This window comes from Dioscorea cayenensis, chromosome 17, assembly GCF_009730915.1.
Source record: "Dioscorea cayenensis subsp. rotundata cultivar TDr96_F1 chromosome 17, TDr96_F1_v2_PseudoChromosome.rev07_lg8_w22 25.fasta, whole genome shotgun sequence".
In the NCBI taxonomy this organism is placed as follows: Eukaryota; Viridiplantae; Streptophyta; class Magnoliopsida; order Dioscoreales; family Dioscoreaceae; genus Dioscorea; species Dioscorea cayenensis.
The window spans coordinates 13,356,071-13,371,408 of NC_052487.1; the positions used below are offsets into that span (position 1 = coordinate 13,356,071).

At 41.7% G+C, this 15,338-nt stretch overlaps 1 non-coding gene across 1 annotated transcript; it reads left to right on the forward strand.

The window, feature by feature from the left end:
* The first annotated feature begins 12,117 nt into the window (after positions 1 to 12,117).
* On the forward strand, positions 12,118 to 12,224 carry LOC120281481. Its single transcript, XR_005542620.1, has one exon. It is a non-coding gene; the product is annotated as a small nucleolar RNA R71 (small nucleolar RNA).
* Positions 12,225 to 15,338: the final 3,114 nt, after the last annotated feature.

Genomic DNA, 15,338 nt, shown 5'->3' on the forward strand with positions numbered 1-15,338 from the left:
GAACTCCCAACATTGTGTCTTTATAGCCTATCTTTGCTTCCTTTTTACTCTTTAAGGCATTCACAACCTATATGCATAAAAGAACACCAAATACACAATATGAGACATAAACCATGGTAAAAATGATGCTCAATGCATGTAAAACATATATAAAAATATGTTTACTCAAGCACTTATCAAACTCCCCCACACTTAAGTCTTTGCTTGTCTTCAAGCAAAATTAAACATTAAACTCATGGAAAGAAAAGAGAAGTGCTTGGCCTTAGGTTCACCAAAAGAGTACAAGAATAAAATTCTACAGTCATGGAGAGAATCAAACACTAGACAAAACAATCAATGCTCTAGCAAACAATCCAATCAAAAATGAATGTGATAAAATCCGGATGCGTGTGTGTGTGAAAAACTCCACTCATGTCAACACTATGTCCACTACCAAGTTCTTATTGACATGGGACTTATTTATAAACAAAAAGAATAGATAGTAGCTTCACACAATCCTCTAAGGTAGCCTTTTCCCAAGATGCCTCCCGAGTGGCTTTCACACTTTCAAGGTGGTAGCTCTTTCTACCAAGGATGGTAGCTTTCACACATCCCATGAGATAGCGCTTTCTCTCATTACGGCATAACAAGTATCCGACTTATGAGAGTAGCTACATACATCATGGGTGGTAGCTCTTTCCACCCCCTATGTACAAACAATTTTCAATTCTTCTTTTTTTTTCAACTTTTCTGATTTTTTTTCTTATTTTCCTCTATTTTCTATTTTTTTAATAAAAACTAGCACACTAAAGTCCAAAACATAATGAACTAGAGTCTTCATAGGTCTAATGAGCGAGAAAAGTCCACAAAGAGCAATCGGACAAAAATATTCAATAAAATTGGATGAAAACTAGAGCATGATAAAATCCATGTTTATAACCTCCAAAAACTAAGAATTAAACTCTTAACCCTAAGGTGAACCTTCATTGGCAACAAGAGCATGCTCATGAAAACATAAGTAAAAGTTATGTATAAGGTGAACCCTCCCCCACACTTAAGATGTACATTGTCCTCAATGTACGCATGCAAGCACAATAAAAATAATAACAATGGTAGCATAATGTGTGCGGGAATGCAATTAAAACAATACTCCCCTGAACTCCTCATTAATCATTTGGTGAAGTCTAACTCATGGGCTTGTTGTATTGGTTATGAAACTCACATGACCATGTGACAATATCGCATGATCGTGTCTATGACTAAAACACCATCAACATCACTCTCAAGGCCATTTGCACATAGATAAGGGGTTCAGTGAAGCTCAACAAAATAGAAAAGATGTACGAGTTCTTATAAGTAAACACATGAAGCACAAACTCGCACAAACAAAACAAAACACAAAGTTAACTAAAGTCTAAAAAAAATAAAATAAAGAAAAGCTAAAAATGAAAACAAAAGTAAAGAAAACTAAAGAATCATGAGTGGGATGCCTCAAGCATCGATGTCATCTTTAGTGTTTCCGGTGTGTCAAAAGAATGTTCCCATCCAAGACTAATTGTATACGATCAAAGCTTTTCGGTCCTTGGTGGCATACCTGCAAGAAAACTGCCAAAGAAATGCAAATATACATGAAATGGCAAGTTGCAGAAATCCACACGGGCGCGTGGAAAATCCACACACCCGTGTGGCCAATTTTTGGCCTGAAAGCAGCCCACGCGGGCGCGTGAAAATCCACGCGCCCGCGTGGGTTTCCTGGGCATTTTTTTTCAGCCCACGCGGTCGCGTGGGGACCCCACGCGACCGCGTGGGAGCTTGGCCATGGCCAAAAATATGATACCGACCCACAACGACGCTCCAAAACTCTTATAAAAGCATTCTCAAGCATATTAAGGTGATTTCCATGAAGAACAATGCATAAGAACCAAGATATCCACATAAAGTATGAAAAATGGAGGCATGGAGAAGGTTAGAAAAATGAGAGCACACTGGTGTGAATTGAAGAATAAAGTATGATTAAATGGCCGGCAAAACCCTTCTAAACTTTTTAATGACCAAGGAAAAATGTTTGGGAGTGTGGGTGTGTGAGAAAGATGAAGGGATGTGTAAATGGAAATTGTGAATAGTGGTCCTCTTCATCAATTTACCCCACATGGTGGTGTCAAAACTCCACATGGGGGTGTGAGTACTGTACACGGGCGTGTGGAAATTCCACACGCCCGTGTGGGCTGCAGAATTTCTGCAGAAACACATCCATAGAGATATTTACATGAAATTAAGTCTAATTTGCCAACTAAAAACATGAATATCATCCTAAACCATGCCACACACATACATTTAAACTAAAACACCAAAAATCTTCATGAAGAACTCAACACCAATAAAAATTTAACAAAGCACACACTCATGATTTTATTACTGTAAAAAAAATAAAAATATAAGCTAGACAACAATTAAAAACTTGGGTTGCCTCCCAAGAAGCGCTTGTTTTACGTCACTAAGCTTGACGTACCTCTTCCTTACCTTATGGAGGCTTGAAAAGAGTGTGTTCCTCCCAACTAGACATTGCATAGATACTTCCTTTAAACCAAGAATCTAGTTGTCTGGGTGGAATATTAATTGGAGAGTCCAACCATCTAACTTTTGGCCTCCAAGGAAACAATTTGGGTTGGGAATTGTCCAAGCTTAGCATAGGTGGGTCATTGGATGGCTTCAATCTCCTACCCACATCTTCTTCCCTTCCCAAAACCTCTCTCTTGCATTGTAAGAGTTGATCAATCCCAAAGAAAGATGCTTGTTCCATAACCTTAGGGTTTGCTTCTGCTAATGTATTTTCAACTTGAGAGGAGCATGACACTAGCAAATCCCCTTGAAAATTTTCTCGCTCACAAGCACAATCTTCAGTCACACAATCCAAAATCTCAAAATGATATTCAACTTCTTTCTTTTCATTTTCTACATCAATGTACTCAATTTGCCCAACTTCTTCAATTGTGCTCATGGCCTCATCATGTCCCGGAGACACTTGCCTTGCTTGTTCAAATTCTTCTTTTTCCTTAGCAAGCATGTCCAAGATTTATCCTAATTGATGCTCAATGTTTTTGATGGAGACATCGTGACAACTTAATGTGGCCTCAATATTTTGGAAACGGGCATCGGTTGCTTCAATAAATCTTGGTAAGACTCTTTCCAACCAAAGTACATCTTCTTCAACTTTCTCATCCCATTGAAGTTCTTGTTGAGGTGCTTCTCATTGTTGTCCATCAATATCCCACAAGAGGTTTGGGTAGCTCCTTTGATTTGGATGATAGGTGATGTGATATGGATTGTGTTGTTGATGAACATTGACAAATTGATCAATTTTTCTAGTGAGAGCATCAACCTGAAAATATAAATCTATAACTGGATTAATCATCATTCAAGTTCCATGCAAGAAAAAGTAAATAAGACAAAATAAAACAAAATAGAATGGTGGAAGAAGATAGAGTGAAATAGATAAAAACAAAATACAAATCGATGAGAATGATGGAAGAAAAAGAAAGTGTGGAATAGACAAAACAAAGAAAAAGATAAGTGGCTAGAGCAACAAAGTCCTAGCGTTCCTAGTATCCTGTTCCCTGACAACGGCGCCAAAAACTTGACACGCATCCGAATATGCGTGTAAACCGCAAGTGCACGGGCGTCGAAGTAATAATTACCCCGGTGAGTGGGTTGTCGAATCCACAGGGAACAGAGCTACTAGTACTAACTTCTTCTCTGCTTTCTAACCTAATGATAAATGGAAATGTGTGGTGATCTAATGTGCGAAGAAATGAATACCGGAGGCTTATATGCAAGGGTTAAATGGATGGAGATCTCAATCAGTAAAGTGGGGTATTCGGGCAATGCTCCCCCTAGGATTCAGGTATTAGGTACCGAATAAGAAAAGTGTTTCTATGATGAGTAAGATAAGTCGTGGAAATCCAAATATAATCGGATCCGGCCTCCCGATCACCGATACTAGTCCCCTACGAGGTCCCAGTGGAGAAATCGCTCAATCTCAACACCTCAAACAACATATGACTGCAAAGCACTCTAGGGATTCCAAGAGGTGTATCCGATTCCTAAAGATTGGTCCAACCCTAATTCCCGGCGAAGGATCCTAACCCCCTACAAGGTCCCGACGGAGAAATCTCTCAATGTCATGCCTCACACCGAATATGGTTGCATAGAGCTTAGGGAACAGAGATAGAATACACTCAATCGGACGAGAGAGGGGACACTCCACTATCTCATGACTCACCCTCTCAACCCTCTTTAACCTTGAAGTTCTAACTCTAATGGAGACCTCTCTCACATCAAAGTAACAAATAGAGGGGTCATAACCTATGTAGGAGCCACAACCTGAGCAAATGGAGACTAATGCACCCTCTACAGCATAGGAGCCACCTCTAGTGCGCATTTTCACTATGACTCGAGCCCATGACCATTTTGAGAGGCTCAAGAGTGGGGTGTTGGTGCTATAGTGACAACACCTCTTGCGTATGTCCCGCAAGTGCACGGGTTTGTCGAAGTAATAAAATCCCAGATGAGTGGGGTATCGTATCCATAGGGAGTAAGGAATAAAAACACTTAAATTATTTCTTAACTAAGTGAAAGATGAATAGTGATATGTGTGACAAAATGTGAAATAACAAAAGTAAAAGAACAAGAAAGAGAGCACAAGTAAAGGAGAAGGTAAAGCAATCGATATAAATGGGGTAGCCGGATATTGTTCCACCTAGGACAATCATTTCAAGTGGAAGAACCCTCTATTATACTTTCTAACTGATGGAATAATGAATCATGGAGATCCTTAAATACATGGTCCCAAATCTAAGGTCAACCATGCCTTACTCCATACATGTCCCAGAGAGAACTTGAATAACCTCTCAACCTCTCACTCGTATATAATTGCAATGAGTTCTACGGATTCCAAGTGATAAATCCTCTTTCTAAATGTATACCTAACCCTTTGGTCTAGGTGGAAGGTCCCTAACCATAATTAAGCCCTAGGTGCTAAAATCAATTCAACACTTCACTCCATTACACCCGCAACTAAGCCCCAGCGGAAGGTCATCCTTTAGCCCATTCACTCTACTATAACAGCAAAGAACTTGAGGAAATGGACGTAGAATAAATCACACTAGAGGGGAAAGGCGACACTCCGCTACTTCTCGACTCACCCTCTCAACCCTCTCCAATCTAGCTTTGTCTAACTCTCGTGGTGTGTCACTCACTCACAAGAGTTACCAAAAAGAACTCTCAACCCTAGTGTCACTCTAAGGGAATATTCATATAATCAAGTATTCAAGATTGGAACTCAAATAAAACATCAATTAATTAAAATGAATACATCCTATGGTTCACAAATATCCAAGTACCCACTAGGGGGTTTAGCTCTCCATGGAGCTAATTACAATCAATGAAATCAAATGTAAAAGCAAAGAATCCATAGAAAACCCCTTGATAGTTGTGGCAATGGTCTTGTGGAGATTCCTCTACTCGTCCAAGGGTCCCTTTGTCCAGCCTAGGATACACCTCACCGGATCGGTGCCGACGAAAGCTCTCCCACTAACCTTCTTCCAAACAGAGCATGATGTCAAAGCCATAGAACCTCTCCAAATCCCTATCCAATATCTCTCAAAACCCTAGCCGAAGCCCTCTCTCAAGTTAGGGAAAATATGGAGAAAAGAATGCTGAAATCGGGGTTGAAATTGGCTTTTAAAGGGCTGGAATTGGGAATCCACACGCCCCTGTTACCGCCCCTATGGATTTTTCACACGGGTGTGTGGAATTAACGCACGCCCGTGTGGATTCTCTGTTTTTATCCTTCTTCGGCCGGCTATGAACAATACTTGCTATAGTGTTTTGCTACAGTACCGGCCCAAAACACTCCAGAATCTATGCTTTCATCGAGGTAACGTAAACGGGCACACGGTTACATCATAGATCGCTTTGCTTCTTCAATAACAGACATGTTGGTGGAGATCTTGCTATACATCCACAAGCCATAATGCTTGAATATGACTGCCCTTGTGCCCCTCCAAATCATTGTGATAACTTGAATACGAGGAGGTTGGCACACATTCCCGCATTTCAAAACCGATTTATGTCTTCCCGTTTGAACCTTCTCAAGATTTTCTCCAAATGGTGCATTTACGATCTATATTGGCTTCTTTCTCTAATATTCAGCCTCACAACCCTATTTGCATGAAAGTAACATAAATACAGATATATTAGCGTTAAAACCTGATAAAAGTAATGCTCATCATAAGGAAAGAACACTTCGCATTCTTATCGCACAAGCACTTATCAAACTACCCCACACTTAAGCTTTTGCTTGTCCTGAAGCAAAAATTAAAACATTATGTGCATAGATGATAGAAATATTGGAAGTGCTTGGCCTTAGGTTCACCAAAGCATACAAGGAGAGCATTCTACATGTAAGGGAAATTTCAATACTAAATACAAAAAATCAATCCTCTAGCTAAAAACTTGAATAAAAAAGGACAACAAACCCAAAATCGTGTAAGTGTGTGAACTCACTCAAAACAACCCAAAGTATACTCCTCAAAGTTCTAAGTACAAGGGACTTATTTATCTACAAAAAGTAACAAAATTTCAAAGATGGTAGTAGCTTCACACATCCTCTAAGGTAGCCCTTTCCAAAGCGGCCGCTAAGGTGGCTTTCACACTTTTGAGGTGGTAGCTCTTTCTACCGGAGTGGTAGCTTTCACTCATCCTATGAGATAGCTCTTTCTTTCATAGGTGGTAGCTCTTTCCACCCAACAAGCACAAATAAACAATAAAACTATTTTGTTTTTTCTTTTCATTTCACCATTTTTTTACAAATAACTAAAGAAACAACAATAACTAGTCCCTTTAACTTCGAACATGAGTTTCCAAAAGAGTTTAAAGAATGAGTAGTGCAACAAGTGTCAATCGGGTAAAAATTCCTAGAAATTCAAGCAAAAACTAGGGCATGAAGACATTCAATGTTAAAAATTCTCCTAAACTCAAGAATACAATCATTACAACTAAGGTGAACAACCATTGCCTATGTGAGCATGTATATCAATCAAAATTAATATCAAAGAGATGTGTTCACTATGAAACTCCCCCCACCACACTTAAGTTGTACATTGTCCTAGGAGTGATGTTAATCAAGAACAAATGTGGGAGAAGCAATCAAAACAATACTCCATTGACTCCTAGTGTTGTGTTTGATGGATCTAAATCCTTAGGAGTGATGTTCCAACGGGTTGTGAAGCACACACAGCTAAGTGCCGAAGCACCATTGGCCATGCCCATGACAAACTCTCAATTCCCATAATGACAAGACCATATGCACACATACACGAGGGGGTTCAGTGAAGCTCAATAAAACAAAAACAACTCAACTATATAAAAGATAAGGCAATGAATACAACTTGAGAACACAAAATGAAAATAAACTCAGAAGGAAAGTCCTTTCTGAGTATACAAGTCCGGAATAAAAATGCAGAAGTAATAAAAGGAAAGAAAATAAATCAAATGTCACTGCCACGCTCTGGCTTCTCTATTGCTGTGGGTGCTAGATCAAAGAGTGCTAGTGGAGGTGGTGATGGTGATATCCGAGGGGCATGAGGAGTCCTCGGCCACAAGATAAATGACGAGGCGATGTCTGGCTCGAAAATCTGCTGTAACGTGTCAAAACATGCCGTAAAATTTGTATACTGTACGGCCTGCGCAGCTCAAATCTCAGCAATCTCTACTAGGACCTTAGCAACCTCTGTCCGTACCACCCCCACATCACTCTCGAGCCTCTCACAGCTATCATGGGCTCGAGATGGTGAAAACATGCGTACTAGGATGGGTCCTCTACCACCGGAGGTACCTCTGTCTCCATCGGCGTTGGCTAAGGCTCAGGAGTAGGCTGAGAAGCCTCGACATCATCACCCTTATCCTCAGCTGTCTCTTTAGCTAGTAGAACCAAAGCATAAACTCCCGTCAGAACCGTACCGACCATACCCATCAATCTCATCATCTCCAGGCTTAGGGGCGCAGGTGTACTCGTCTTCTTGGCCCCAAGAATCATGTCCAAGAGACCCATGCCAAAAACTAGTCTCGTAATGTAGGGGCCCGAGAAGATCGCTCCCAATCTTGCATACTGCCCCTAATGTCGAATATACTCTGTGATGATGTTCCCTAGATGAATCGGTATGTGCTACACCATCGAATACAAGTACAGAAGCTCTTGCTGTCTCAGAACGCCAGTGCTATCACCACAACCATTCACCTACCTGCTTAGAATGGCGTGTCAATATCGGTACGTAGGTCAGAAAAGGCACGTGGCCTTGGACACCCCCAGCTCATACTGGCCCTGACCACACAATGTTCGGTAAGCTCTCTGCGGGGTCAACGCTCCAGAATAATCTGTCGGTAACTAGGAATACTCCTCAGTGTCTGTAAATGCCTCCTCGTACAAGCCATGCCGAACTGAAAACTGAGTGATGCTTATGCTATGGTGATGTCCAAATGCTCTGAACTGAACGGTGTCGAGGCTGTCGAATATCGGATAAGATCTATCGAACTCGAATGATGATAAGATCTCAAGTGTAAGCTCACGAATGGCTGGCTCCCTAGTCGACAATAACTATCTACATCCACCCAGTGAAATGAGATCCTCGACCTCATCTGCGAACTCATCTCCCTGCTGTAAATCTCTCAATATACTCGTGTCCAGGAATAGAGTCTGCCTGAACCGAAGTCTCAACAGACGCTCAAAATGAGCTTGATGCTCAGGGATAGTGAATTTTATGCTCTCGGACTCAGAGGACGACTCACGCGGCCATTTCTTGGCTTACTTCTTTGACCGAGGTGCCTTAATCTACAAAATTTGAAAGAAAATCGATCAAACCAGTAAATTAACTAATACTGTAGAAATCCACACAGTCGTGTGGAATTTTCGCATGCCCGTGTGGATCTACAGGGCGTGAAAAATGCATGGCTGCACCTCAAAAATACAAAAATACACCGTTAAATCACATCTAACTTCATTCTAAACATGCATAATTATTCTAATTGTATTAACGAAGCATTATTAACTAGTTTCATCGATTAAAATCAAGAATTGGCGAAGAAAACAAAAGATAGGGCTTACCGATGAGTTAAGATTGAAAACCTTGAATCGGTCAGAAAACCAAGTAAAAATCCTTCCAAATTGGCAATGCGAGGTCGGGAAACGATGTGAGAGTGCTCTCAGATGAATGGAGAATGTTAGGATGAAGAGGAACGATAATCCTTTAAAAGGAACTTGCGCCTCTTAGCGTTATGTACATCCGCATGGGCGTGCGAAAATTACCCACCCCATGCGCCTCCACAGGGGAGAGCCACAGGGCAGATGCACGCCCCTGTGCACTCTCGGGATAACACTCAATCTCTCTGAATGCAACCATACGGGCGTGCGGAAAATACCCACGCCTGTGCGCCCGACCCTCAGGGGCTGCAGCAGGCCCCTATGGCTTCTCTGTCCAAGCGAGAAAAATCGCTAAGTGTTCCGCATGATTGTGCGGAAATTCTGCATGGGCGTGGACATTCATAGGCTCAACTCACAGTGGCAAGCGCACACCCCTGTGCCTTCTCGGGATGGAGAGTGGTCTTCTCCAGAGTTTCGCACGGGCGTGCTAAAATTACCCACGCCTGTGCGTTTTTCACAAGTTCACCCAGAGGGGCGAATCCACGACCCTATGTGCTCTCGGGATAAGTTGCCAAGTCACTGTAGGAAAACACATGCCTATGGTAATTTACCAATAGGTGTACGAAAGTCATGAGGCCACTCACAGGGGCGAGTCCACGCCCCTGTGCCTTCTCTAGATGAGCTCGCAATACAGATCAACGGGCGTGTGGAAATTCTAACATGGCCGTACATTTTCCCTTGATGCCTTAAAAACTCTGCAGGCTCTGAAGAAAATTCTTGAACATTACACACTTAGAGCCTACCCTATTATGCAAACTATACCAGCGAAAACATGAGAGATAGCTCAAAACCCACAATAAAATCACAACAAAAGCATCTAAAAATGAAGACACCAGCACTCAACACTTTATTCGTGCAAACACTAAACTACTAACTAATAAAACAGTAAACACTTGGGTTGCCTCACAAGAAGTGCTTGTTTTACATCATTAAGATTGACGTACCTTGTCTTACCTCACGGGGATTCATAGATGAAGGTTACCCTCTTACCCATAGCTTGAAAGCATGATGAACAAAGTCTCTTGAAGGTCGAGGCGGAGTTATCGGGCTTGGGACCACCTAGCAATGGTGCATCCAACTTGTTCGGTTCACACGCATCTCCAACAGCCTTAGAGCATTTCCGGTGGCATCTCCTAACCCTCTTCATCTTCCGGACAACCTTCTTCAGGATCCCCGGAGTAGATAGTACTTCTTCAGTCAAACCAAGCATCATAACTTCTTCATTTTCCACCTATTGGTCGAGCAAACCCTCGTACGGGTCTGGATTAAACATTGCCTGCATGTATTCATCAATAATCTCATCAGTAGTGTCTAGAAAATACAAAGTATCATTGAAATCAAGCGAATGTCCCATGGCTTCAGCAAGGCGGTATGTGAGCTTGTCATCTCCAACTCTCAATGTTAGTTCCCCATTGTCCATGTCATTCAATGCCTTGGTAGTCCGCAAGAATGGTCTCCCAAGTATCAAAAGTACATCCGCATCCTCATCGAAGTCTAGCACCATGAAATCTACAAGAAAAATGTACTTGCCCACCTTAACAAGCACATCTTCGATGATACCCCTCGGATATCTCACCCTTCGATCTGCCAATTGCAAAGTCATCGTAGTGGGTCTAGGCTCGCCCAAGCCTAGCTTCTGAAAGAAGATGTATGGCATGATGTTGATACTGGCCCTTGAGTCCGCCAATGCCATTTCTTAACCCAAATTGCCAATATTACACGGAATAATGAAGCTTCTCAGTTCTTTCTTCTTGTTTAGCATGTTCTTTTGCAACATCGCCGAGCAAGACGCATCTAAGATCACTGAAGAACTCTCCTCCAACTCCCTCTTGTTAGTCAATAAGTCCTTCAAGAATTTTGCATATTTAGGCATTTGGGCCAATACCTTAACTAAAGGAATATTGATGTGGAGTTGCTTGAAAAAACTCATGAACTTCTTGTACTGTTCATCTCCTTGGTCATTCTTCAATCTAGAGGGATAAGGGATTCTTAGCTTGAAAGATGGGGGTGCCACCTCCTTCTCTTTGCTTGCTCCCTCCTCAACCTTTATAACCTCGGGTGCGTGTTCATTGGGCCTCTTACTAGGAAGCCTATCTTCAACCTCACGACCATTTCTCAAAGTGATCGCCTTCACTTGCTTTCTAGGATTGGTCACGGTATTACTCGGCAAGCTTCCTTGTGGCCTTTTTGATAGAGACTTCGTAATCTGCCCTACTTGATTTTCAAGATTGTAAAAAAAGGTGGTGTGGTTGCGAAGTGTAGCCTTGACTGATCAAAACCTTGTATCTGACGATTGCACAAACCTAGTCAAGGCCTTCTCCAAATTGGTCATTCAGTTGTCCAAACCTGAAACTCAGTTTTTCATGTTTGGGGCTTGTTGTTGTTGGAAACCCAGTGGCCCCATGGCCTTTTGTGGACCTTGGTTGCTCCACAAAAAGTTGGGATGATTCTTCCAACCCGGATTGTAGGTGTTGCTATATGGATTAACTTGGTTCCTCATTGCATTACCCACAAAATCGACATTCTCAACTGAAGATGCATCACCAATAGAGATTGGGCAATTGGAGGGAGCATGTCCTCCACCACACCCGGTGCAAGTAGTTACAGCCACCACTCTATTCAAAGTTAGATGATCTAACTTCCTACTCAATAATTCCATTTGAGCCAAAAATCAAGTTACAACATCTATCTCACGGAGCCTGGCCACCTTTTTCTTCTCCCTAGCATTCCATTGGTAGCTATTTAACCCTATTTCTTCAATTAGTTGACGGGCCTCAACGGGGGTCTTGCTACCTAAGGTACCTAATGCTGCCTCATCCAAGAGTTGCCTTGTACTCGGATTCAACCCATTGTAAAAGGTTTGAACAATCATCCACTCCGGGAATCCATGTTGCAGGCACTTTCCCAGGAGCTCCTTGAACCTTTCCCATGTCACAAATAGAGACTCCAATTCCAACTGTACAAAGGATAAGATCTTATTCCTAAGCTTTACAGATTTTTCGGGAGCGAAATAACGGGCCAGAAAAGCTTCTACCATCTCCTCCTATGTAGTAATCGATGCTGTAGGTAATGAGTATAGCCAGTGCTTCGCTCTCCCCTTTAAGGAAAATGGAAGGCTCTCAACTTGATGGCATCATCCGTCACCCCGTTTATCTTAAGCATATCACATACCTCGAGAAAGTTCTCTATATGAGTGTTTGGATCCTCATCGGCCAAACCATTGTGCGGATTGCTGCAACATGTGGATAAATGCCAGCTTTAGCTTGAAGTTCTTAGCTATAATCGGGGGACGCACAAAACTCAATTGTGTCCCAAATATTGAAGGTCTGGCATAATCCGATAATGTCTGTTGTTGCTCATTCTGTTCTGCCATGTTTTTAGATTCTTCTACTTCTAAATCAGCTAGATTAGACGGTTCTTGCACAGGTTCTTTCTCTTTTCTTCTAAATGTACATTCAATCTCAGGATCTCCTTCAATCAATATTGAGGGGTTCCCTCAGGTCATAACTTGGAGCTGCACCAAAACGAAAGAGAAAGAAATCAGAACGATGATAGAATAAGAAGAAATGATCTAGAATGAATGAATGAATAGCTAAGAAAACAAAGTACAAAGTATCTCTAAACGCCTACTCCCTGGCAACGGCGCCAAAAACTTGACAATGCCCCTTACGTATGTCCCCCAAGTACACGGGTTTGTCAAAGTAATAAAATCCCAGATGAGTGGGGTATCGTATCCACAGGGAGTAGGGAATAAAAACACTTATATTGTCTCTTAACTAAGTGAAAGATGAATAGTGGTATGTGTGACAAGATGTGAAATAACAAAAGTAAAAGAACAAGAAAGAGAGCACAAGTAAAGGAGAAGGTAAGACAATCGATATAAATGGGGTACCCGGATATTGTTCCACCTAGGACAATCATTTCAAGTGCAAGAAATTTCTATTATACTTTCTAACCGATGCAATAATGGGTCATGGAGATTCTTAAATACATGGTCCCAAATCTAAGTCAACCATGCCTAACTCTATACATGTCCAGGAGGAGAAATTGAATAACCTCTCAACCTCGCACTTGTATAGAATTGCAATGAGTTCTAGGGATTCCAAATGACAAATCCTTTTCCTAAATGTAAACCTAACCCTTTGGTCCAGGTGGAAGGTCCCTAGCCACAATTAAGCCCTAGGTGCTAAAATCACTTCAACGCTTCACTCCGTTGCATCCACAACTAAGCCACAGCGGAAGGTTATCCTTTAGCCCATTCACTCTACTATGAATGCAAAGAACTTGAGGAAATGGAGGTAGAATAAATCACACCGTAGGGGAAAGGGAACGTCCCGCTACCTCTCGGCTCACCCTCTCAACCCTCTCCAATCTAGCTTTGTCTAACTCTTGTGGTTTGTCACTCACTCACAAGGGTTATCAAAAAGAACTCTCAATCTAAGTGTCACTCTAAGGGAGTATTCATACAATCAAGCATTCAAGATTGGAACCCAAATAAAACATCAATTAATTGAAAGCATAATAAAGAGGTTCAATGAAATGAATATATCATAGGGTTCATAAATACCCAAGTACCCACTAGGGCGTTTAGCTCTCCATGGAGCTAATTAAAATCAATGAAATCAAATGTAAAAGCAAAGAATCCATAGAAAAACCCCTTAATACTCGTGGCGATGGTCTTGTGGAGAGTCCTCTACATGTCCAAGGGTCCCTTTGTCCGGCCTAGGATACACCTCACCGGATCTGTGCCAACGAAAGCTCTCCCACTAACCTTCTTCCAAATGGAGCGTGATGTCAGAGCCATAGAACCTCTCTAAATCCCTAGCCAGTACCTCTCAAAACCTAGCCGAAGCCCTCTCTCAAGTTGGGGAAAAGATGGAGAAAATAATGCTAAAATCAGGGCTGAAATCGGCTTTTAAAGGGCTGGAATCGGGAATCCACACGCCCCTATGGATTTTTCACACGGGCATGTGGAATTAACGCACACCCATGCGGATTCTCTGTTTTTATCCTTCTTCGGCCGGCTGTGAACAGTACTTGCTATAGTGTTTTGCTATAGTACCGGCCAGAAACACTCCCGAATCCATGCTTTCATCCAGGTAACGTAAACGGGTACACATTTACGTCATAGATCTCTTTGCTTCTTCAATAACAGACATGTTGGTGGAGATCTTGCTATACATGCACAAGCCAGAATGCTTGAATATGACTGCTCTTGTGCCCCTCCAAATCGTTGTGATAACTTGAATACGAGGAGGTTGGCACAAATTCCTGCATTTCGAACCCGACTTATGTCTTCACGTGTGAACCTTCTTAAGATTTTCTACAAATGGTGCATTTACGATCCACATTGGCTTTTTTCTCTAATATTCGGCCTCACACTCCTATCAGCATGAAAGTAACATAAATACACACATATTAGTATTAAAACCCGATCAAAGTAATGCTCATCATAAGGAAAGAACACTTTGCATTCTTATCACACAAGCACTTATCATATAGTCCCATTTAGCTGAGGTTCGCGTGACACAGGCCATTAACGACACACAGGTCATGTCATATCTCAACATCCTGCAGCAGATTTTAGAGCAAGACGTGACCTGGCCTTTTGTGATGAGACCCAGCATTACCACCAACATCACCACACCTAGAGGCACCTGTATCCTCATCATCAGCAGCAGCATATCCACCTATAGAGCCTGACACCGATGCTTGAGATGTCTTTACTTTTCGTTGTCTTTTTTTGTTTTTTGTATTTTATTTTTGTATCTTATTTTTACTTGTACTACTTAGAAAGGATCTTCCTTCTGATTTATCTTTTATTTTCAGTTGCTTCGAGTTGTATTTCATTTTCATTTCTTTATAGACTTAAGTTTATTTTATTTTTGTTGAGCTTCACTGAACCCCCTTGTGTATACGTGCAGATGGTCATGTGAGTCTAGAATTTGAGGAATAGTCATTGGCATGGTCAATGTGACATTCACAAGGCCGTGTGTGCTCCACAACCCATTAGAACTCAACTCTTAATGAAATATAGCTCCATCAAACATACCATTAGGAGTTCAGGGGAGTATTGTTTCAATTGCCCAGCTCCACATATGTG